Raw genomic sequence first — 23,155 nt, 5'->3', positions numbered from 1 at the left:
CAATCGTCATGTTCGAGGCCAAAAGGCCCGCCCCCTGTGCGAAACACGTAGCCAATCCAGCTTCTCGCTACCTCGGCGACTCTTGCGCCTGGGCGCACGACCTTGTCCAATCCGACCCCTGACGTCCTTCTGGTCCCGCCACAGCCCGTCCTACAAACTGTCAATCTCGCCGTCTCCCTTGGTCCCATGCGCACTTCCTTCCCGACGCCGTGACGTAAGCAGCCCTGTGCCCGAATTCGGCGGACCAATGGTGGTGGCGGATACGGCGGGCCAATGGGAGGTAACGTCTCATGCTGCCGGCGCCGCCGCAGCCGCCGCCGGGTCCCGGAGCCAGAGGCCGCCCGAGCCGGAGCGCGATGGAGCGAGGGCCCCAAGCGGGGAGGCGCCGCCGAGCGCGCGGCCCGACGCCCCCTCAGTGAGAGCCAGACTGCCGCGGCGCCGCCCGAGGGCGGGCTCGTCTGCGCCTGCCTCGCCGGCGCTCGGAGCCCGCGCCGCCTTCCCGCTCGGGCCGCGGGCCGGTGACGGGCCGGGGCTGCATGGCCTCGCCCGCGCGCCGCCGCTGAGCCGCGGGCCAGAGCCGGAGTCGGAGCCGGAGCCGGTGAGAGCCGCGGCCGCGCAGGGATCGGGACGGGCGTGGGGCGGCCTCGCGGCCTGCAGGCCTTGCGCGCCGGGCGGAGCAGAGCGGCGGGCTCCTGCGGGCCTGGGGTCCAGGGTCCGGGGCAGTGGTGACGGCGCTCTGGGTCTCCGGGCGGACTTGTGCGGGGATTCAGGTGGGCCTATGGGAGGCAGCCGGCGGGTCGACGGTGGTCTTCGGGCGGACTTGGGGGTCGGGGACCGACGAGGCGCTCCAGGCTGACCTTAGGGGCAGGCGAGGGCTAGGGTGGTCTCGGGGTGGGCCCAGAGGGCCGACGAGGGGCTCTTGGCGGGCCTGGAGCCTTGGTTGGGGGGGGGGTGGCTACAGGAGTCCTGGGCAGCCTTGAGGGGTAGAGGATGGACTGTGGGCGGGCAGGAGCCGACGGGGGTCTTCAGGGGTTCTGAGGAGCCGACAGGGGTTCGGGGCAGGCCTGAGGGGGGGGCCGTAGGCGGCTGAGGGTGGGCTCTGGGTGAGCCTGCGAAGCCCGAGGGACCGACGGGGCGCTTCGGCTGGGCCTGGGGACCTGGGGGTCCCGGGGCAGCGCGAGGGGCAGATGGGGGGCCGTTGGGCGTTCCAGGCGGGCCTGGGGGGCCCAGGCAACCTTGAAAGGCCGGCCCAGAGCTGCGGAGGGCCCTGGGCACCTGGAGAGCGGGGCGCCGACCTCTGACCCGCGGGAGGGGCGTATTCGTGGTGTGGGCTGTAGTTGTTATTCCCAGCGTCCCTATTATTATCGCTGTTTTGAAATGGGAGCAGGCGGCTTCGGTCTCCAAGCCGGAGGGGGCGGGAGAGCCGGGGCCCTGGAGGGAGAGGGGGCGCTGGGGCCGCGGGAGGCGCGTGGGCCCGCGGAGGGGCAGGAATGCGGGGCAGCGGCGCGGGGGTGTTTCGGGGGGAGGGTAGGCGGGACTGGGGGCGGGTGGGAGGGAAGCGGCGGCGGCGGCTGCACCAGCAGCAGCCCTTGGCCTCAAGGAACAATGTGAGACGTTGCCTGAAATGTTAATTTCCGTTCCTCATTTCATCATCCCCTGGCAGGGCGGTAGCTGTGAGAGTGTGTGTGTGTGTGTGTGTGTGTGTATGTGTATGTGTGAGTGTGTATGTGTGAGTGTGTATGTAGGGTTGGCCCTGCCACATGGTTTCAGTCCCCTCTCAAAGAGGGATTGTGTTGAGTCTTGTATCGTTGGCATTTTGCGGGGAGTCTTAATTTTTCTTGGGGGCTGCTCTTTTCGTGGTGTCCTGTCAAGCTTTTCTGCTTCTGTTGTGTTTCCTATCCCAACTTCCGAAGAGTTTTGGAAGAGGCTTTTGGAAGATTAAGCTGGCCTAAGAGGGCTCCGTGCTCTCAGAACCATTTTCTTTCTAGCAGTTCAGATGCAACAGGCTTAGGTTTCATGGTTTCTGTAGGCTTTGAGAAGCTTTATATTCGTTTGCAAGAATTTCTCCATAGTCAAATTTCAGACTTTTTATGGTGAGAGGGTCTTCTGAAGTGACTTGCGCAATATCCTTCACATTCCTTCTCCACTGAGGAGTGAGAGTGTATGCAGTTGTTGAATTGCAAAACTTAAGACTTCTGATCCTTTGGTGGTGGTGGGGGGTGGTGATGAAATGCTCTTAGCCAAAAGATGTAAGATGATTCTGCTTGTGGAAAAAGTGCCATTGAAACAGTTACTATTTTTGGTTCCTGCAGACCCAGTCAATGGCATAACTTGGATAGTTCTAAATCAGAGACCCTGAGACGGCATTTGCTCTCTGGAGGACCTTGATTGCTCTTCCTCAGTGTTGCCATCCTGGAGGACCTGAGTTCTGTTTGTGTCTTTTGAGGATGATTGCACAAGTACTCTGGTATTACTTTGAAACTGTCGTTAGAGAAGAAAAAGGGAACACATCTTGCTCAACCTAGATTGTGACCCTTGGTCCCCCGCCCTCCATTCAGCTGTTGTCCGCCCTCTGTGGTGTCACGCTCAGGAGCAGGCTCGCCTTTGATAGGCTGGCTCTCTGGACAGAGGAAACAAAGACCAAGTTGCTGTGACATTTTCCTCTGTTCTTTGTGCGTGCCTCCTGAGTTAGTTAAAAAGCTGCCCAAAGATAGTGCCAAATTTGACCCAGATTTGGAACTTGGAAAAGGTCTTTTTCTTCTAAGTTGTTTTTTTTTTTAATTGTGGGAAAATGTGCATAACAGGATTTACCAGAAGTTTGTTTTTAAAGGTGTCATGTAATCGTGAATTCCTCCTTTGCAGTTGTGCTTCTGGGTTGCCACTCTTGGATGTTTTTCTCTGGGTGTGCTGCGGGCCTGGCCGTGATAATCACACCGCACAGCAGGCCTTTCATCTCTCCAAACCAGATGGGCTGCTTGGGACCAGTGGCTGTCATCTCAGCTCTAATTACAGTGTTGATACAGTGGCAAGTAGAACTTTCTACACATAGACTTAAAGAAACTATGGTATTTGTATTGAAGAGTATTTGTCAAGATGCTTTGTGATCCTTGAGTTTTTAAGTACATTTGACATAGTAAGGTTCCATTTCATCCAGTATGAGAGAGGAGTTACTTTGCATAGGGTGGCATTGAGCCCATCATCAATTAAATAACATAATTAGAGAGTGTCAGTAAATGCCGGTTCAGGGCATAATCGTCATTTGTTGCCAAAATAAGTGTTTTGATCTGTCCATTATCCTGTGTAAGTCCCTTCATGTCTCAAATGAAAGTGTAATGGATGAACTTCCTTTAATAGCAAGATACTCACGAGTCAATAGTGAGACTGAAGCTGCACGGCTCGGCTGGCCGCGCACCAGGTCAGTTCACTATTGTTCAGTCAGTGCTCTGTGGGGATCGAGCTCGGCCATTTGGTAAACCTAACGCAAAAAATAAGTGAACACAAATAACTGAAAGTTAAACTGTCTTGAAATGTTTTCATATGTGTTCTCTTAATTTGAATTTCAAATGGAATTTCTTTGCAGTTCAACTTTTCCAGTTTTATCTTAAAGCTATACAGAAAAAAAAAAAGAGGTCAATCCCCGGCACCTGGAATGCAGGCAGTTAGAAAGCCTTTTTAAAAAGGCTTAGGAAAGGATCCACTTTAACATCTACTTTGTTAATTCTGATAGAGATGTTTCTATTCCAAGTGGTTTTGTTGTTGTTGTTTGGTGGATGTAATTCTTGATATCTTTTAAGCCAGAGTCAGGCTCAGCTGTGTACATAAATATATGTTTTTGTTAGCATTCTTCTGTGCTTTTCTTAACTCCCATTCTTCCCTCTCCATATTTAAAATTTTCTTCAAATTCACCTTTGGACCAAATAGGTTTTTTTTTTTTAATATATGACTGTTCTGGGCCTTCATTGCTATGTGGACTTTTTCTCCAGTTGCAGTTCAAGCACTTCCCATTGCATTGGCTTCTCTTGTTGTGGGGCCCTGACTTCAGTAGTTGCGGCATGTGGGCTCAGTAGTTGTGGTGCAGGGGCTTAGTTGCTCCTTGGCTCTTGGGATCTCTCTGGACCAGGGGTGACATGTCTCCTGCATTGGCAGGCTGATTTTTTACCACTGAGCCACCAGGGAAGGCCAAATAGTGTTTTATTTATTTAGTGTTTTATGTATATGCTAGAACTACAAGCATTTTTAAGAAAAGTGTCCCAGATGATTATTAATCAGTCTAACCCTGATTGTGTGACTGCCCCCGGCCCGCGGCCCCCCCCCCCCCCCCCCCCCCCCCAGGTCTTTTCAACTCCTGATGCTTTGGCTCCATTGGCCTTTCATTTCCTGGATGACCCTCTGCCTGGACTAGGGTCTTGCTGAGTATCCATTATTGTCTCCTTTGCAAATCTTCACTACTTGCCCCCACCCCAAAACCTCTAAGATAACCCCTGCTCAGCCTTTGGGTCTTAGTTATATATGCTTCCTCATAGAGTCTTCTTATAACCCCACCTTGTAATAGCCATGTAGAACTTGACAGTTGATCAGATGTGATTGGTTTGTACGTGCCCCGTGATAGCAGGGCTGTAAGCTTAATAAAGGTAGGCATGGTCTCTTTGTCATCAGAGTTGCAGGCTAGGAAGGACCATGGTCATAGAATTGCCTCAAGAAGTATTTGTTGAACTGTTCAAAGACTGTGTATGGAAGTATTTGAGTAATTTTGAAAGGATAAACTTAGGATTATGAACATTTATTTGACTGACTAGAAATTATACTATGTACATTTTAGCTGTTTTCCCATTTGTTATCATTACAAGTTTACCTTTACAATTTAGAGGAAGGTGTTGAGCATGGCTTTTACAGTTGGCACAAAACAAGAGACAAAAGAAAATGTCCATAATTGAAGGCGGGTTCTCTTTGTGGAAGAAGAAGAATGTTCTCTGTGAAAGCAGTTTTGGTAGGACTGCTGTGTTGGGGCCACAGTCAGGCTGGCCAGGTGTATTTTGCTGCTGGTGCTGGTCGTGTGTCGTGTCAACAGTGGGTTAGTGTCATAGTGGAGTCCCTTGAAAGGTTTAGCGTTTTTTGATTTAGTTTTTAACTTCCTGAGCAGTTGTAATAAAAAAGGCCAAAGCAATATACATTCTCCAGAATGGAGGCAGCCCCCTTTACGTTATCCCTTATCCCCCTGCTCAGTTTTGGTATTTTAATGGAAAAAAAAAAAATCTCTTTGGGGAGAAGTTCACGAAAATAGGGTTGTGTGTGGTTTATGTTTTCTAAAGTTTAAAAAATGAACCTGTTATGTACTTGGGAAAAGGTTGTTATTGAAAACCCGAATTGTGGACATAATTTGGGTGATAAAGACTTGAGTTCTTGGTTTAGATAACAGTAGGTTTAGGTTTGTGTGGTTTTAACATTTTAGGTGAGGGGGATTGGTTGTTTTTGAAACTAAAGACATCATTCTAGAACTTGAGAAAACCATCCGTTCCAACTATGATCCTTTGAGTAAACAGTTAAGGGGGTTTTCAGTGTAAAAATACAAGAAGTCTGGCTTATTAATATAGCTCAGATATTTCAAGGGCTGAAATGACTGAAAGTCCTGTTGTAGGGGTACGGCTTCTGGGAAGCCCACCCCAGCCAGGATCGAGGTGAGCAGTGCTGTCTGAGTTACAGAGTGCCTGCTGGCTGGGCGAGACCCGCATGTCCAGTCCTGCCCTTGGCATCTGTGCAGTGAATTATTTATTATCCTAAAAATCTGTAGGTGTTCTTTTTCCACTTGTAAAGAAACCAGTGTGCACCTCATCATGACATAACGTTGGCCTTTTCTCAACTAAAAACATTTTTGATCACTTAGATTGAAAAAGAAGTGTTTTTTTGGTCAAGGTTAACTAAAATTCATAAAATCCTTCCTTCTCCAGCCACTTGTTCAGCTAAAAAAGGTGACCTTTAAGAAGGGCTGGGATTGAAATTTAATTTGTAAATGCCTAATAACTTTCTGATATCAGAGATTATTTTTCATCTAAAATGCAGCAAGTAGATTGTCCTCAGCTCGTCAGTAGAGTGTCCCGTCCTCTTCCCCTTCCAGTGGTCGTCTTCAGACCCAGAATGTGAATGTGCTGGAATAATGAACGTTTCTAAATAATGAGGACATTGCGGGAAGGTGCTTGGTTCATAAGGTTTGGGCTAAAGTTACAGTGTTTTTGTTTTTTCTTTTTTACTTCATTCATATCCAGCAAAATAAAACTTTCATTTAATTCAGGGTGAAAATGTAGACTTGAAGATATTATGGCTATATTGTGTAAACTTACCTAAAACAGAGAGCATGAGAAATACAATGGAGAACCTTATTACTCTTAAGAAATTAAGCCTTGCTAGTGTGTTTCTAAATGTGGTTTTACATCCTGTAAAACAGGAAGTAAAAATAAAAACTCAACAAAACCCCAAGACACCACTCTTGAAGGAATTAACTAAAAAAAAAAATTACTAAAACGCCTGACTAATTAAAGGATTTGCAGAACATTTTATAAGAAATCCTGTCCTTTTGGATTGCCTTAGGGGTTGGAAATTGTAGCCCTCAAGGTGATTATGTTTTCAAGGAATTTCTAGACTTTGTGAATTCTTTCTTTGCCAGAGTTGTATGATTGGCTCCTAATATATTTAACTTTAGCTTACCTACATAGATATTTCCATTATCTTTAGAAGAGTCCATGTAGAATTTGAAGTTTTTGAGTTTAGAGGTTAATATATGAAATATGCTTAAACTCAGAGTGTTTTCTTATGGGGAGATTTTTTCCCTAATACTTGGGAAAGGTGATCTTTGAAGTGTCTTATCATTTAGTATGAAACTTAGAAAAGTAACATGTGCTTTCACTCATATCCTGAGTGATTTCAGCAGTTATGACCTTAATGAGGTACATGTGAACTTTGTTTTTCTTTGGTAAAGTGATTAGATCTGATTCTGCTGAATCTGGGTTCTCATCAGATGACTGACTTTTTAAAGATTATGTTTAAGCAATAACTAATCTTTAAAAAAAAGTTATTTAATGACATAGTGAAATTTTAGAAAGTTGGGGAGAAAAATCTCTTAGAATTTAACCTATCGCATCTCCTTTTCCTTGATGTTTTTCTTCTAAGCCTTCAAGTCTGTTGGGTGGAGGGAGGTGGGACCCGGAAGGGAGGTGGAGGGGTGGGGGCTGACTCAGGCGGCTGTGCAGGGGGGAAACGTGGTCTAAGGGTTTGGAGAAGCGCTTGTGAGTTTTCCGTTGCAGTGCTGTCACTGCTTATTTTCTGTGACTGTGTTAACAAATGACCAGGGCTGGTTCCTTCTGCCAGTTCCAGGGAGACTTCATTTCCTTGCCTCTTCATCTTTTGGAGGCTCTTCACGTGGGCCCTTCCTCCGTCTTTAAAGCTGGCAACCTTGCATCTCTCTGACCTTATTCCAAAGTCACGTCCTCCTTTGACTCTCTTCTGCCTCCGTCTTCGACTTTTAAAGACCCCTGTGATTATGTTGGGCTCACCAGAATCATCCATGGTAGTCAGTCCCCTGTCTGCTGATTACTAGCCTGAGATGTCTAGAGGTGCCAGGGATCAGGATGTGGACCTCTCTGGGGGAGTTACTCTGCTGACCGCACTAGGCTTGGCGTCCTTAGATGCTGTCCTTACAGGTGAGGTTGGGTCAGGTCAGTGTGCAGTAGGCTCTGGCACTCGGCCTCGGTTCGTCAGAGCTCTCTTGATTCCTGGAGGACGCAGTACCATCCGTCACCTAGTGTAGTTTGGCATTGACAGGGTATGGTGAAATGCACATTTTGTATGTGCACACTGCTTTATTTTAAAATTTTATTTAAAAATTTTAATTTCATTTAAAAAATTAAATGTCTTATTATTTTTTTGGCTGCATCACTTGGCATGCAGTATTTTAGTTTCCTGACCAGGGATCCAGTGTGTGCCCCCTTGCAGTGAAAGCGTGGTCTTAACCACTGGACTGTTGGGAAGTCTCAAGGTTTTGTTTTAAATAAACTTTCTTTTTTGGAATAATTTTAGATATACAGAAAAGTTGCAAAAATAATAGAGAGTTGCATTATATTCTTTATTCAGGTCCTCTATTATTAATATCTTACATAGCAATGTTAAGGTTGGCAAAGCTGAGAAATTAGCAGTGATACGTTATGCTGTTAATTCAACCCCTGATGCATTTAGATTTCACTCACTTCCCACTAATGTCCTTTTCCTTCTCCAGGATCCCACATGGCATTTAGTTGCATGTCTCCTTAGTCTCCTCCTGTCTGTAACAGTTTTCCAGGCTTTCCTTGTTTTTCATGACCTTGGCAGTTGTGAAGAGTACTGTCTTTGTTTTTTCTGTCGTTGTAACCATTCACCCATTTGGCACTGTGTAAAGCCACTGTGTATCAGCAGTTGTGTAGCTGACTTCTGGTTTTTCTGAATGTGGCCTGCTGTGTATTGGGAGGACAGTTGGGAACTGGGGTGAGTACACGTCTTAGGGAGGGGCCTCTGAGACTGGACAGACAGCTTTCCCCACGTTCCACTGATGTAGTCAGATGTTCATTGGCTGCTCACTGTGTGCAGGACTGCGTGGTGGATGCAGGGAGAGGAAGGAGGATGTGGGGCCGGAGCTGCCCGCGGGGGCCAGGGCACTGCGAGCTCTGGGAGGTGTGCTGGAGGAGGCGCTCTGGTGCGCAGAGCAGGGGCAGCAGCAGAGTCAGAAGGCTCTGGACAAAGGCACGCAGGACAGGTGGTAACGTGAGGACGGCCTGGAGCCCATGCAGAAGCCAGTAGCAGCCGAAGCCAGGAAAGCAGAGCGCGGTCTGAGTGTGTGTTCTGGGGATGAGGGCCCTGCTGATGGGGATGGGGAGGCGGAGACCACACATGGAGTGGGTGGTGTCAGAGAGGCTAGAGGAACGCCAGTGCGTGGTGGGCAGAAGGCTTGGCAGTGAGCGCCCCGTGCCTGGATCTGGGGCCAGGAGAAGGCAGCATCTAGGGCTCGGGCGGAGGGAGAGTGGCCAGGTGGCCACTGCTCATGAGAGGCCCTGCCTCATCTTCTGGCTGTTCTTGTCCCCCTGTTGTCCTTTGCTTTGGGATGAATATCGGGTTTAAAAAGGTCTCAGTGGGAAAAAAAAAAAAAAAAAAAAAAAAAAAAAAAGGTCTCAGTGGAAGAGACACTGTTAGGGAAAGTGGGAACACCATTTTATGGGGAAAAGTATATGATGACGACCAGGAAGAGATAGATGACAGGGTTGAGATTTTGCTGTAGGAATGATGCCTGAGTTTACATACATGGCAGAGATGCTGTCCTGGGAAAGTGACCCAGGAATGAAATATGTCTGCTGGATCCTGGCCAGAGGCCACTCAGGGGACAGGGAGGGCCTCCCATCATAAAGCGGTCCTCAGAGCGTCCAGGAAACCTTGAAAGTGGGCTGTGTGGGCAGGATGGTGTTTCCTGACAAGTGTTGTTGTACATACTTGAGGGTCGATTGAGAGGGATGACCAGTTTTATGGAAGGTGCCCTGCCTGTGGAGCTGTGACAGACCCAGGTGTCCCGTCTCTGGTGCTTGCCCCACTGCAGGGAGGAGTGGGCCACTCCCCAGGAGCCTGCGATTGGCTCAAACACCTCTTTTGTCCCATACATTCAACTGTAGGCCCAGCAGAGTAGCTCTGGGTCCTCAGAGTAGCTCTGAGTAGTAGGAGCTGGAGAAGCAGCCTGCGGTGGAGGTGGTGGATGTATCCAGAGGAGAAAGACCGCCCTATCTTAGGCTTCTCTTGGATGCTGTCTGCTTTGTGTCTCTCATAGTTCTGTGCACATGTTATGCACATAGGATTAGATGCTTAGCCAGTGTTTGCCCAGAAGATCGATGTTAAAAGGCTCTCGGCTGTGAAAGGAGTGGCACCTGGCAGGAGAGCCTCAGTGTTCTGCTTGGAGCTCGTGTGCTTTGAGGCTGCGTGGGGGCCTGCTTGCGTGAGAGTAGGCGCGGTTGGTTGGCTTCACGCCATCAGAACAGAGCCTCTGTCCTGCTCTGTCACCGCACGCTGGTCATGTGCCGTGTCACAAGGACTTCGTCCTTTGGTCTGACCGTGGGCGGGGCAGCAGTGACACTCAGGGCGTCTGGCTGCTGGCCTTCAGCGGGGGATGGTCTCTGTAGGCTGTACTGTTTCTGGCAGGGCCCTGAATTGCTCGCAGTCTCATTGCAGAGGCAGAAGTGGACGTTTTGGGCTGCTCAGCTGCGAGGTGCTTGGCTTTGTGTTCATTCTCACTCACGCTCTCCCTGCTCTGCCAGGTCCCCATGTCACCACCCCTCCATGACAGTAGAACATCTCACCTCTGCCGGCTGACAGCTGCTGCTCCCTGGAGGGAGAGAGCTCGTCTTCCGAACTAACTGCAGGGATGATGACTGCGCAGCAGCACAGAAGTGGGGCTGGGGTGGGCAGGGGCTCAGGCGGCTGGTGCCCTCTGGCCTTTTCTCGCCCTCCCTGAGGCAGGCTTGGCACTATTTCTTTGTTTATCCAGGGCTGCTTTTGAGGGTTGGGCTTTCAGCGAAGAGGGTTCTATAAAAATAACTTGAAAAAAACCAAAAATGCAGACAGGAAAGGAATATCCTGTGATTTTAAGATGTAAATGTCCTTGGAGACTCGAGGCCACACGAGCTGCTGCAGCCTTGGTGTCACTGCAGCTGCACACCGTGCTGGTGACTTGCTCTACTGACACCTGTAAGCGGGTATTTGTTAAACCTCATTTATAAAAGCTCCTAAACAGGCAAAGGCTACTTGGTTTCCAAGTGTTTGCAAGTGGGGCTGAAGTCCATGTTTGGGTTGTTGGTTTTAAGCTAAGGAAGCAGTCTGTGCTCCCCCCAGCCCCGTCCATAGCCTCTGTTCTTACTGAGCTACTTGCAGGCTGAAGTCCTCACAGCAGCAAATACCAGCTGCAGGGGTGCCAGGTGTCTGTGCTAAGGGGCCAAGCTTTGCGAGCTTGGAAATGGCAGCTTCTGTCTTCTCGGTGGAGGCTGGAAGTGGGTTGTGGGGCTCTAAAGGAGGCGAAGAGATTTGTAGCAAACAGATTAATGTTGGCAAGTTTATTTCCTGCGTGGCCGGGTGTCTGGGTGTTTACAGGGCAGTGACCTGAGAGCTGGCTAGGACCCACGTCCTTACCTTCTGAACTTCTCATGCAGATGACTCGTTAGTGGCTACATTCCTGCTGAAAATACAGCTAGTCACCTGTAAGAGTTAGAGCTGAGTCACACAGATGAGACTTTGCTCACGAGACTTTTCCCCCTTGAATTAAATGAATTTCCATTTTGACTTGGAAACCTAGCCTGTAGTTCAGAGAAGTAAGCCCTCATTGTTAATAGTTGATGTTGTCTAGTGAGTAGATTCTCTGGGTATTGTCCCTGCATCAGAGGGGAGAAAAGGCTGTCCTGGCCCTTGTAGGGAGAGCACATCAGATTCCTTGCCCAAAGGCTCCCTGTGCTGTGTGGGCGATGTGGTGCTGGCTGGTTTCATCCCTAGGGGCCTATTTTGCAAATGTTACAGACTGATTAAGTAATGAAAACTACTCTTTGGGGATGTAAAATGTAAAAGTCAAGTTAATTCTAGATGTTAGCAAATTTATGTTAATAATTTGGTTTAATTTAAAAAGAAAACTATTACCAAAGTGGAAAGAAAATGTATGAAATTGGGAGAAAATACTTGTAAACCATGTATTTGATAGGGAGTTAATATCCAAAATATAGAAAGAGCTCATACAACTCAATAGCAAAAAACCAAATAATGCAATTTAAAAAATGGCCAAGGGACCTGAGTAGAGATTGTCCCAAAGAAGGCATATGAACGACCAACAGGTACATGAAAGGCGCTCAGCATCACGAATCATCAGGGAGATGCAAACCAAAATGACAGAGAGCTGTTACCTCACACCTGTCAGGGTGGGCTGTTATCAACAAGACAGCTAACAAGTGTTGGTGGGATGTAAACTGGTACAGCCACCGTGGAAACAGTGGCAGCTCCTCAAAAAATGAAAAATAGAACGGTTGCATGAGCCAACAGCCTACACCTAAGTATTTATCCTAAGAGAATGGAAATGCTACTTTGAAAAGATATATGTTCATTGAAGCATTATTTTCAATAGCTAAGATAGAGAAACAACTTAAGTATCTGTTGATAGATAAATGAATAAAGGAAACGTAGTACAGATATCCAGTGGAGTATTACTCAGCCATAAAAACGAGGCAAGCCTGTCGTTTGCAACAACATGGATGGACCTTGAGGATATTATGTAAGTGAAATCAGTCAGAGAAAGACAAATGCTGTATAAGCTCACTTATGTGTGGAATCTAAAACAAAAGAAAACAAAACACTGAAGTCATAGAAAAGAGGTGGAAGGAGGGGAGAGGGGAACTCGAGGAAGGTGGTTAAGAGGTACAAACCCAGCTGTAAGACAGCTGAGTTCTGGTGTGGTGTGCCACACCCAGGAGAGGAAGGCCTGAGCGTCTTCAGGGAAAGGAGAGGGTATTTTCCTTTTCTTTTGTTTGTTTGTGTCTAATGAGAAGATGGACATCAGCTGAACCTCGTGTAATCATTTCACAATGTCTGTTAATCAGACCATCATGCTGTGCACCTTCAATTTATATAGTAATCTAAGTTATTTTTCAGTAAAATGAAAAATATACCGAAGTTGACTACAAGATCTAGTTGTGGGAATGCAGAGGGCGAGCCTGCCCACTGCCCACCTGGGGACCGCTCTGCGCCTGTCCTTGTTAGTATATCTGTACCTGCATTTGCTTAAAAAGATAACAAGGTAAACACAGTTTATAAGTTGAGGTTATACAGAAGCAAGTATTAAGTGCTGATGAATCTAGGAAGTCGGCTGCTTTAAATAGCCTTCAGTTTCATTAAAAGTCACTTGAGTAGTAGGGTATTTTTAATATCGGGTCATATTTGTTTTATGCAGGAACAAAACTGCCTTCTTGTGACCCTACACTTTCCCGAGGTCAGTTATCTGACACTGAAACCCTTAAGGACTGAGTCTCCAGGGACTGAATGTTGGGTGGGGGACACATGGGGAGCAGGAGGTGTGGTGTCTGTGCCAGTGGTGGGATGTTTACCTGCTTGGGATTGTTGATGTTGGTGCCCAGGTGTGTCACCATGAGATGTCTCAGTTTAGGCACGGTGAGCTTTCCAGATCCCCTCATCCTGGAGAACTTCAGAACAATCAAGTCTTCGTTCTGCCGAGGGGTGGTGCTTCGAGGTTAGCGTTATAACAAGGGCTTTTCATTACTTACCTAGAATGGTGATGACAAAGGTAGGAAGCAGCTGCTGGTGGTTGGCAGACTTTACCAGGAGTGGGTGCATGTGAGCAGCACTCTCCAGCAGTCCGCAGTGGAGTGGGCGTGAGGCAGGGAGCAGCCCCACCAGTGCGTGCCTGTCCCCCCACCGGGGAGCTGCCCGTTGGGGCAGGACGTCCAGGTTGCCTCCAGTGGCAGCCAAGCCCTGAGGACTTGTGGGGAAGGTTCACGTATGGGCTTAAGGCATCAGGTTGGTTAAGGGTGCAGGGCCTTTACTTTTTACTGAGGTGTTTGGAATAGGATGTCTTATTTTTAGACAGATTTGAGGGATTTCAAAAGAAAACCCAGCTCCAACGCTTTGGTTTTACTTACCCTCCAGTTCTTGTCTATCCCTCTCTCTCATTTTTGCAGTGTCCGTTAGGGTGTTTGTTCACACGTGCCCTCCAGTTTTGTCAGACATGACTGTAAAGGTAAGGTCCTCAAGGCTTGGGGACTGCCAACCCGGAGGGCCCTGTGTGTGCTACTCCCCAGAACCCACGTCCAGGCTGGGTGGGCAAGCACCCCGTCACTGCTTCTGTGCCCTGTTTGTGGTGTCCCGATGGAGATTGTTCCTGTAGAGGTGGGTGCAGAACCAACTTATTGAGCACTCCCCGCAGTAAGCCATTTCCCTCTTCCCTTGGTTTCTCTAGAAGCCATAAGTTGGAGATAGAAGAAAACACACCAAAAAAACAAATACAAGGTCTAATTTTTCAGATTTAAAATTTATCAGTCATGGGACCTGTTTTCCCATGGAGCACAGCTAATAATATTCAAAGATACATTGTCACCAGTGCTCTGACAGCACGTGGGTGAAAGAAGAGAATTGCAGGCTGGAGAGAGAAGGGAATTCTAGCTCTGTCCCCACAGTCTCCCACATCCTGGGAAGCCAGTCAGTCCAGGCCCTCACCATTGAGAAAGCTTAATGCTTCTTTTTTTTTTTATTTTTATTTTTTTATTTATTTTTTTTTTTTGCTTAATGCTTCTTAGTCGTGGGTGAGACCTTTGTGTTCGGTGTGTGGGCTCAGGGAAGATGTAGTAGAAACAGGCTCATCAGGCAGGGGGCCCCTCGTCTTAGGTGCCTTGACACTGACCTGTGCTTTCCGGAAGCGGCTTAGAAAGCTCTTGCCTGCTGCGTTGGTTTTGCCTTTCACTTGTTCATTTTTAGGTGGAGTCCTGTCTAGGCAGTCTTTGGTGTAGAGGTGGGGGCTGTCATCTCCATCTATATGTTCTTAGACTTTTCTCATCCTTTGTTGTTGCTGTTCAGTTGCTAAGTTGTATCCAGCTCTTCGTGATCCCATGGACTGCAGCACGCTAGGCTTCCCTGTCCTTCACTATCTCCTGGAGTTTGCTCAAATACATGTCCATTGAGTTGGTGATGCCATCCAACCATCTCATCTTCTGTTGCCCCCTTCTCCTCCTGCCCTCAGTGTTTCCCAGCATCAGGGTCTTTTCCAGTGAGTCAGCTCTTTGCATCAGGTGGCCAAAGTATTCTCATCCTTTGGTTTTTAAAAAAATGTTATTGTGATAAGACTTCCCTGGTGGCTCAGATGGTAAAGCGTCTGTCTACAATGCTGGAGACCCTGGTTTGATCCCTGGGTTGGGAAGATCCTCTGGAGAAGGAAATGTCAACCCACTGCAAGTACTCTTGCCTGGAAAATCCCATGACAGAGGAGCGTGGTAGGCTACAGTCCATGGGGTCACAAAGAGTCAGACCCAACTGAGCAACTTCACTTCACTTATTGTGATAAAATGACATAAAATAAACCATTTTAACCACTTCAAATGTCCAATTCAGTGGCATTAAGTACATCAACAGTGTCATTTGACCATTACTACTGTTTCAGAACTCCTTCACCTCTGCTCAGGGAGACTGTCCCAGATTCCCTTCCCCCATCTCTATGAAACTGACTTGTCTAGAGGGCCCTGGATGTGGATTCTGCATACTTAACCCTTTGTGCCCGGCCTCTTCTTGGCATGATGTTTGCATCCCTTGTAAAGGCTGAATTGTGTGTATAGAGCACGTTTTGTTTCTCCTTTTCTCTGTTGATGGTTAGGTTTCCATGTTTTGGCTGTTCTGAATAGTGCTGCTGTGAACATGCGTGTGCAAATACTGGTTTAGGTTCTGCTTTCAGTTCTTTTGGGTGCACACGCAGAAGTGGGATTGGTGGATCACATGGTGGTTCTGTGTCTAACTTTTGAGGAACTGCCAGAGTGTTTTCCACAGCAGCTGCACCAGTAACACTCTTTTTTTTTTTTTTTTTTTTTTTTAAGAAGCCCTTTTTTTTAAAGGAGGATGGAATGGTAAAATAAACATCCTGTATGTATCATTTAGATTTAACAGTTAGCATTTTGCCATATTTGCTTAATTATTATGTTGTTGAAGTATTTTAAAGCAAACTACAGGTCCATAAAAACTTCACGTAGGCCAGTTGCTCACACAATCACGTTACCTTTGTCATACTTAACGGAATAAACAATAATTCCCTATCATCTGATACCCAGTGTAACGAGTACTTTTAGTTGATTTTGTAAGTACCTATTACTAAGTTCAGCAAACTTGAGTGGGGAAAAAAAATGTTTAAAATTTTTCCTTCAATTAAAAATTTTTATTTATTTATTTGGTAGCACTGGGCTGTAGTTGCAGCATGTTGCAGGGATCTAGTTCCCTGACCAGGGATTGAACCCAGGCCCCCTGCATTGGGAGCACAGAATCTTAGCCACTGGACCGCTAGGGAGTCCATTTCTCCAATTTTTTAGTATGAAATTTTTCAGAAATATAAAGAGTCAGGAAGAGTACAGTGATCACCCATGTGCTACCATCTAGATTCAACTCTTGTTAATAGTTTGCTCTGTTTGCATCGTCTGTGGGGTGTGTACACTGCCTGGCAATTTGGAAACGAGGTAGACCTTCTGACATCTCACCCTCACCAGTATCTTGAGCTGTTTAGTGCTGTGGGCTATAGCACAGCTTGTGGGGGCCCTACTTAGGTCCTAGGTGACCCCAAGCCGTGTTTACACCTTTCCTTTAGGGTCTTTAGCATTAGGCACCCTGTTTGTTTCTTACTCCTGAAGCCAGATCAGTCACCCATAGATGGAAGAACATCCTTGAGTTGTCTAGCTTTGGGGTCTGTCCTGTGTTTCCTGTTAACTGGTTGAAAGTCTGGATGCAGTTCAGTTCAGTTCAGTCACTCAGTCGTGTCCGACTCTTGGCGACCCCATGAATTGCAGCACGCCAGGCCTCCCTGTCCATCACCAACTCCCGGAGTTCACTCAAACGCACGTTCATCGAGTCGGTGATGCCATCCAGCCATCTCATCCTCTGTCGTCCCCTTCTCCTCCTGCCCCCAATCCCTCCCAGCATCAGAGTCTTTTCCAGTGAGTCAACTCTTCGCATGAGGTGGCCAAAGTACTGGAGTTTCAGCTTTAGCATCATTCCTTCCAAAGAACACCCAGGACTGATCTCCTTTAGGATGGACTGGTTGGATCTCCTTGCAGTCCAAGGGACTCTCAAGAATTTTTCTCCAACACCACAGTTCAAAAGCATCAATTCTTCGGTGCTCAGCTTTCTTCACGGTCCAACTCTCACATCCATACATGACCACAGGAAAAACCATAGCCTTGACTAGACAAACCTTTGTTGGCAAAGTAATGTCTCTGCTTTTCAATGTGCTATCCAGGTTGGTCTTAACTTTTCTTCCAAGGAGTAAGTGTCATAATTTCATGGCTGCAGTCACCATCTGCAGTGATTTTGGAGCCCCCAAAAAATAGTCTGACACTGTTTCCACTGTTTCCCCATCTATTTCCCACGAAGTGGTGGGACCAGATGCCATGATCTTCGTTTTCTGAATGTTGAGCTTTAAGCCAACTTTTTCATGCTCCTCTTTCACTTTCATCAAGAGGCTTTTTAGTTCTTCTTCACTTTCTGCCATAAGGGTGGTGTCATCTGCATATCTGAGGTTATTGATAATTTCTTCTGGCAATCTTGATTCCAGCTTGTGCTTCTTCTAGCCCAGCGTTTCTCATGATGTACTCTGCATATAAGTTAAATAAGCAGGGTGACAATATACAGCCTTGACGTACTCCTTTTCCTATTTGGAGCCACTCTGTTGTTCCATGTCCAGTTCTAACTGTTGCTTCCTGACCTGCATATAGGTTTCTCAGGAGGCAGGTCAGGTGGTCTGGTATTCCCATCTCTTTCAGAATTTTCCACAGTTTATTGTGATTCACACAGTCAAAGGCTTTGGCATAGTCAATAAAGCAGAAATAGATGTTTTTCTGGAACTCTCTTGCTTTTTCGATGATCCAGTGGATGTTGGCAATTTGATCTCTGGTTCCTCTGCCTTTTCTAAAACCAGCTTGAACATCTGGAAGTTCACATTCACGTACTGCTGAAGCCTGGCTTGGAGAATTTTGAGCATTACTTTACTAGCATGTGAGATGAGTACAATTGTGCGGTGAGCATTCTTTGGCATTGCCTTTCTTTGGGATTAGAATGAAAACTGACCTTTTCCAGTCCTGTGGCCACTGCTGAGTTTTCCAAATGTGCTGGCATATTGAGTCTAGCACTTTAACAGCATCATCTTTCAGGATTTTAAATAGCTCAACTGGAATTCCATCACCTCCACTAGCTTTGTTCATAGTGATGCTTTCTAAGGCCCACTGGACTTCACATTCCAGGATGTCTGGCTCTAGGTGAGTGATCACACCATCGTGATTATCTGGGTCGTGAAGCTCTTTTTTGGACAGTTCTTCTGTGTGTTCTTGCCACCTCTTCTTAATATTTTCTGCTTCTGTTAGGTCCATATCATTTCTGTCCTTTATCGAGCCCATCTTTGCATGAAATGTTCCCTTGGAATCTCTAATTTTCTTGAAGTGATCTCTAGTCTTTCCCATTCTATTGTTTTCCTCTATTTCTTTGCATTGATCTCTGGGGAAGGCTTTATCTCTCCTTGTTATTCTTTGGAACTCTGCATTCAGATGCTTCTATCTTTCCTTTTCTCCTTTGCTTTTCGCTTCGCTTCTTTTCACAGCTATATGTAAGGCCTCCCCAGACAGCCATTTTGCTTTTTTGCATTTCTTTTCCATGGGGATGGTCTTGAACCCTGTCTCCTGTACAGTGTCATGAACGTCAGTCCGTTGTTCATTAGGCACTCTATCGGATCTAGTGCCTTAAATCTATTTCTCACTTCCACTGTATAATCATAAGGGATTTGATTTAGGTCATATCTGAATGGTCTAGTGGTTTTCCTTACTTTCTTCAATTTAAGTCTGCATTTGGCAATAAGGAGTTCATGATCTGAGCCACAGTCAGCTCCCGGTCTTGTTTTTGCTGACTGTATAGAGCTTCTCCATCTTTGGCTGCAAAGAATATAATCAGTCTGATTTTGGTGTTGCCCATCTGGTGATGTCCATGTGTAGAGTCTTCTCCTGTGTTGTTGGAAGAGGGTGTTTGCTCTGACCAGTGCGTTCTCTTGGCAGAACTCTATTAGTCTTTGCCCTGCTTCATTCCGTATTCCAAGGCCAAATTTCCCTGTTACTCCAGGTGTTTCTTGACTTTCTACTTTTGCATTCCAGTCCCCTGTAATGAAAAGGACATCTTTTTTGGGCATTAGTTCTAAAAGATCTTGTAGGTCTTCATAGAACCATTCAACTTCAGCTTCTTCAGCATTACTGGTTGGGGCATAGACTTGGATTACTGTGATATTGAATGGTTTTCCTTGGAAACGAACAGAGATCATTCTGTCGTTTTTGAGATTGCATCCAAGTACTGCATTTCGGACTCTTGTTGACCATCATGTCCACTCCATTTCTTCTAAGGGATTCCTGCCCGCAGTAGTAGATATAATGGTCATCTGGATTAGAGTTGGGTTAAACACTTTTACCTTTTTGGGTAAAAATATTCAAGTACTGACAAAAAGTCGCCTCACTGATGACTTCTAGGTTGCAGAATGACTCGTGTGTCGTTCTAGTAGAAAGACCTCGTGGTCCCACCTTAGCCAGGTGATGAAACTCAGTGTCACCGATGCCGTGCTTAGTGTTGTCTGTGAGCTGTGCTGATGTGTTAGAATTTTTATTTATTTATTTACGGCTGCACTGGGTGTTTGTTGCTGCGTATGGGCTTTCTCTAGCTGTGGCGAGCAGGAGCTACTCTCTAGTTGAGGTGCACAGGCTTCTCATCGTGGTGGCTTCCATTGCTATGGATCACGGATCATAGGAGCTTGGGCTTCAGTAGTTGTGACCCATGGGCTTAATTGCCCCATGGCTTGTAGGGATCTTCCTGGACCAGGGATTGAACCTGTGTCCCCTGCACTGGCAGGTGGACTCCCAACCTCTGGACCTCCAAGGAAGTCCTGTGCTGATGTGTAACCTGTGTTAGTGACCACAGGCAGTGAGGAAGTCTTGCTTGGGTCCTGGTTTGCAGGGAGAGGACAGAAGAGCTTTAAAAAAAAATGTTTTGAACTACGTGTCAGTTACACCTCAATTAAAGTGTTTTGAGGACACATGGACATTTAAATGTGAACCAGGTGTCAGGTGGTATTGGTGAGTCATTGTTAATTTGTTCAGGTTTAAAAGTGATTTCTTGGTGGAGAGGCCACAGAGGCTGCTCGTGGGCGGACTTTCACCCGTTTGACCAGCTGTGTGTGGTCCAGGTGCCGGCCTGTGCACCCGTGTTTGTGTGTTCTCTGCCCAGAGGGAACAGTGTGTCTGGTCCTCAGCACTTCTGATGCCCTCAGAGAGCCCAGCTTCTCAGGACTTGAGGTCCGCTCTGCTGTGAGCACAGCGAGGACCGCTTCCAGGGCGTGCGTCACGTGATCCGAAGGAACGTGGAAGTAACCCCAGCAGCTGGACAGGTGTGTGTGTGTGGGCCTTGCTGGCCTAGGGTTTTCAGACCAAATAGAAAGCAAAAATTCCTCTGCTTTGGACTGTTAAGAGTTGTGGTGATGGGGTAGATCACCCCTGCTGTGATGGCCAAAGCTGTACTGTCTTGTCTTCCCACAGTTTTCTTTTTTTTTCCACTTTAGTCTTTATGCTCGAGTTTCTGTTGAAAACAAGGTTTTCTCTGTGGGCTGGCACAGGAAGCCTTGGTTCCTGTCCCCCAGTGCTGAGCTCCAGGGCGCTTCCTTCACATCCCTTGGGTGGCCTCGTGTGTGTGAGTGTATGAGTTTGTGCGGATAGATGCTTTTCCGTACTTTGTTTTTTTTCCACTTATTCTTTGAGTTTGTTCTGTGTTAATGCCTGTGGAGCTGCTTCATGTTTTCCATCGTGGTAACGTGTATGTGCCACAACTTACCTAACTTGCCTGTTCCTGATGGACATTTCTTGTTTCCAGCATCTCGCTGTGACAGAATGACAGCTTTGTGCACCCTTCTGGTATGAGTGTCAGCTGTGGGTTCCATTCCTAGGATTGTGAGGTCAGGGCTTTGCTGAGACTGTGTTGGCTCACGGCCCACCAGTGGGATCTGAGTGCTTTTGATTTGTTTTAAAAGCAGCGCAGTTCTGACCTTTGAGAGGTTTGTCAGGATGGCCAGGCTTTCTGAACAGGTGAAAGCTTCCGTACATTGAGGGACTGGTATTGGGTGGGTGTTTGTATTTTAGAGATTTCTCTCTAGAAAAGGCTGAAAAAGTCATTGGTTAGAGAGTTAGTCTTACTACAATTAGTCACGGTTTTAGTTTGAAGTTAAAGCTGGCAGCATCCGCACCTTTATTAGATCATGAAGGTCCTTTTGGACCACAGAGCACGTGTAACCATGGTGAGTGCCCGCCCCTCCAGACTCAGGTACCTTCAGACCAGCGTGTGGGTCAGGAGGGGAGGGGGTGGCATCTCGCAGGCTATCTTTCTTCTCTTTGGGTTGGAGAGTTTCCAGACATAACTGGAAACTGGTCTGGGGAAGGAATACCAGTCAAGGTGCAGGGGTGGGCCTTGTGTTGGTCATGGGGTCAGTTGCTGGCCCAGGCCTTTTCTCTGGCCTGTGTGAGGACGGCAGTGATCACAGTGCTGTTGGCAGGCAAGATGCTGGAGCCTCTCTGTGGAAGAACCAGTCACCCCTGGTCAGGCGGGAGAGGGGGCAGCCCGGTGCCGGCGTCAGCCGTGGCCGCTGTGGGAGAGCCGCATCTGTGAGTCAGGACCTGTGGGGCTGCTCGGAGGCGGGTGTGGCCCTGCGAGCCGCGCACCTTTCCTCGTGTGCCAGGTTTGCTGTGTGCTCTACTTTTTCTCAGAGTTTGGAGCTCTGTCGCGGCAGGAGACTGAGCTCCTAAGGCTGTGGCAAGATACAGGCAGCCTTAAGGGTGTGGAAGACAGGGACTTTTGAATTTGATTCTGGTTTTTGAGAATTGGTTGATGTGCCTGAATTGTTTGTAACTTGGTGGTTTTGATGTGATAAGGCATTGGCTAAGATGGTTTTGTTCTTAGAATTTGTATATTTCTATCTTTTCATCTTTGTCTTGCTCAGCTGTTTTTATGTCTGATCTTTCTTCAGACTTCTGAGGCCATTTCTTGATCCATGTAGATACTGGAGAAAAGATAAGTTTGATTTGATTGTAATTTTTGTACTTGTTGACTTACTTTTGTGATGTCATCTTGCCACTTTTTTCTCGTTTAAAGATGGAAGACCCAGCATGCTTTATTGACAGTAATATTTAGTGCTCATGAAATAGCCTTTAAATTTCTGGGGTGAGTAATATAATACAAAGTATTTTAGAACAGAAGGAAAAGTTGTATGGATGGTGAATAAATAATTAGCATTAACATTATGGATGTTGTTTACCTGGTTCTTTGTCAAAATGTTTTTCCTGACTGTAGCATTTTATTGTAATGGAGAATAATTTTCATGTAAAACTGATTGCCTTGTATTTCCTTTCTGGTTGCTGTGGAAACAGTCCTGCGTGGTGGTGAGTGCTGGTCGGGGCTGAGCTACCAGGCCTCCTGACGGGCTCTCGGCAGTTCAGCACAGTGTGGCTCAGCCTCCCTTTGAGTGACAGAACACTTTCTGTTCTGGTGTTCTTCCCTTGAACTTTGTGTCTGAGAGGCCTGTATACCCTTTCAGCAACGTGTCCCCTGTCGTTACTTGTTTGTGTGAGGAGGTGGAGCAGGAGGGGCTGGTGGGTGCGCACGACACCTCACAGGTGACCATGGAGGCTTGAGCGCCTGCTGTGCGGAGTCTGGGTTCCTCGCTTGGGCTCACCTGGTCAATGGCCAGGCATCTGGAGAGTCATCCCCTTCTCATGCCCTCGGGGTCTGCTTCCGCCCCTCCTGGCCCAGGAGCCCCCTCTCGGGCTCGCATCTTGAGCCTCACGCCAGCCGCCCTTCTCCCAGCAGGGGCCCCTCCCAGGCCCAGGCACGCGCTGAGCGTCTGCCCTGGGTGGCTCCTGGGATGGGGCCTCTGAGAACTCTGGCTCCTGGATCTGGCTGCGTGGTGCCCATGCTTCCCGCCCTCTTGGGCCTGCTCGCACATGTGGGATCTTGAGGCTCAAGTGTGTACCTGCCTGGGCAGTGATGGGTGTGTCAGGGAACCCCGGACGGGGCTCTGGGCTGAACCCCCTCCATACTCCAGGCTCCTCTTGCAGGAGGCGGTAGAGGGTGATCTGACTGCAGCTCTCAAGCCTCTCTCTCCTCCAGCTGGGCTCAGCCTCTGTGTGGGACGTTCTCTGAGGTCTTTCTCCGTGTTTTCCCGTAAACACCCTCCTTCCTGTCTCTCCTCTCAGCTCTCTCCCCGTCATCCCTCCCTTACTGCTGGTCCTTCTCTGGGTCCCTGATGCTTCCACACAGTTACCAAAGTGAGTTTCTGAAATGGAGCTCTGAC

At 47.6% G+C, this 23,155-nt stretch overlaps 1 protein-coding gene across 6 annotated transcripts in view; it reads left to right on the top strand.

Annotated features, from left to right (window-relative positions):
• Window positions 1-318: 318 nt before the first annotated feature.
• ANKRD11 (ankyrin repeat domain 11) overlaps window positions 319-23,155 on the top strand; it is a 119,188-nt gene continuing 96,351 nt past the window's right edge. For all 6 annotated transcript variants that reach the window (XM_025268539.2, XM_025268547.2, XM_025268541.2 and 3 more), the window contains exon 1: window positions 319-598. The gene's annotated coding sequence lies outside the window, so the exon portion shown is untranslated. The remainder of the gene's footprint in view (window positions 599-23,155) is intronic.

Source organism: Bubalus bubalis, chromosome 18, assembly GCF_019923935.1.
Source record: "Bubalus bubalis isolate 160015118507 breed Murrah chromosome 18, NDDB_SH_1, whole genome shotgun sequence".
Classification (NCBI taxonomy): Eukaryota; Metazoa; Chordata; class Mammalia; order Artiodactyla; family Bovidae; genus Bubalus; species Bubalus bubalis.
This window is presented reverse-complemented; position numbering and strand designations above follow the sequence as displayed.